This window comes from Gossypium hirsutum, chromosome A12 (genome assembly GCF_007990345.1).
Source record: "Gossypium hirsutum isolate 1008001.06 chromosome A12, Gossypium_hirsutum_v2.1, whole genome shotgun sequence".
NCBI lineage: Eukaryota > Viridiplantae > Streptophyta > Magnoliopsida > Malvales > Malvaceae > Gossypium > Gossypium hirsutum.
This window is the reverse complement of record NC_053435.1, coordinates 107,330,678-107,333,082: the sequence shown is the minus strand read 5'-3', so window position 1 is coordinate 107,333,082 and position 2,405 is coordinate 107,330,678.

The following is a 2,405-nucleotide window of genomic DNA, read 5'->3' as shown; positions in this document are numbered from 1 at the left end:
ATAATAATAGTTTCCAATCTAGTATTCAGATGGCTCCGTATGAAGCGTTATATGGTCGAAAATGTAGATCACCAGTATGTTGGACGGAGTTGAATGAAAGAAAAATAATTGGGCCGGAATTGATTCGTGAAACAGAAGAAACAGTCAAGAAGATTCAATAGAGATTAAAAGCAGCTTTTGACAGACAAAAATCTTATGCTGATCTGAAACGTCGGGACATTGAATATTCAGTTGGAGATAAAGTGTTTCTCAAAGTTTCTCCTTGGAAGAAAGTATTAAGATTTGCCGAAAAGGAAAGTTAAGTCCTCGGTTATCGGACCATATGAAGTTATAGAGAGAGTTGGACCAGTTGCTTACCGATTAGCTTTACCTCCGGAATTACAACAAATTCATGATGTTTTTCATGTTTCCATGTTACGAAGGTATCGATCGGATCCATCTCATATTATCTCTACTGAAAACATTGATATTAGACCAGATCTGTCATATGAAGAGGAACCAGTTCAAATACTAGCTCGAGAAGTGAAAGAATTAAGAAACAAACGAGTCCCTCTGGTAAAAGTACTGTAGAGAAGCCATAGTGTAGAAGAAGCAACGTGGGAGCCAGAGGAAACTATGAGATCGCAGTATCCTCACTTATTTTCAGGTAAAATTTCGAGGACGAAATTTTTTTAAAGGGGGAGGAAATGTAACAACCCAAAATCCGTGGGCATCAGAAAAGTGTGTTATCGGGCCTCCGTCTTAGTGAAATAAGTTCGAAAATAATTATTAAAAATATTTATAAGTCTAGTAGTGTGTTTAATTAGGTTTAATTAAGTAAATTTAGCTTAATTAGAGTAATTAGTAAAAATGATTAAATTGAATAAGAGTAAAAGTTTAATTATAGATTAAAGAAAAATTAGAAGGACTTAAGAGGAAATTAAACCATTTCCTATAGCTGAGGCGGTTTGACGTGGAAAATATCAAAGATTTTATTGATTAAAAAAATATATTTATTTAATAATTAAGTATATTATATTATATTATATATATATAAAAGAAACAAATAAGTTAAAAGAAACAGCAAAGAAAAACAGGGGAGAAAGAAAGAAAAGAAGAAAGAAAAGGGGAAATAAGGTTTATGAAGCTTGGAGTTAATTGGTAAGCTCAATCAAGTCCTTTCTCTTAATTTGATATTTTAGAAGTCTTAAAACAAGTTTTTGATGAAATTAAGTTGTTAGTTTGGAAGTTCTTAGGTTTTAAACAAAGTTCATGTTGAATAAAATGATGAAATAGGGGTTTAATTGAACGAAATTCAAGTTAGAATAGATATAAGGATTGAATTGCAAAGTAAGCTATAATTTGTGTTTAGGACTAGATTGAGGAAAATTCGGAATTAAGAAAATATGTTGAAAATTTAATAGTTAAATTTGAGTTTAAATGAAATTTGAATAGGAATAAGGTGTGAATTGGTGTTATAAATTGGTTATTAACATTTTTCATCAAAACAGTTTTGGGAAGTAGCAATGGTCTGACTTTGAAAATTCACTAAAAATTTTATAAATTGAACTAGAGGATGAACAAAATATGGAATTAAAGCTTATTGAGTCTAATTTCTTATAGTAGAAACAGTGTAAGCAATTAATTGATGAATCAAGAGATATTTGAAATTTTGTAATACTGGTTCGGGGTGATTTCGAGATGCCCTGTTTTAACTTTGGAAAATCATTAAAAATTGTACAAAAATTATTATGGATGTAATTTATATATGTGAACTCCTTAATGAATCTAGTTTCAAAATAAATAAACAAGAACCTTATCGAGTCTGTACAATGAGATAATTTAGTTTTAGTAGAGAGAGGTCAAACTGTCAAATGAAATAACATGGGAGTATTTAACAAATAAACTGTATTAAATGGCTAGACCAAAAATTCTGGAAATTTTATGATTAGAAGATATATGAGTCTAGTTTTAAGGAAAATTTACGGATATTAATTTGGAGTTTCGTAGCTCAAGATATAAATAATTTAGTAACAATGACTCAAGTAGACAGCTTAATGGTGAAATTATATATATACATTAAAAATTGTTAAATTTGCATGTTTAGGCTCATGAATTAAATTGAATCATGTTGTATTGATGATTATAAATTATTATTTTCGTAGCCAACAAAGAACCTGAAGCATCAGCATCGAAAGGAAAGGAGAAAGTCATCGAGTACTAAAACGGAAGAATTACGGTGTGTATTACTATAATTCGAATTTTAATTATTATTGATTGCTGAATTTTTTTATTGTTATGTATGGTAAGTAAGACTTGAGGTAAGTATGTGAAATTGATATGAATATTGAGTGAAAATGAAGTGATGCAAATTGAATCAAATTGAATTGAATAAGTGAATTATGGAAGATGTAATTATTTGAAAA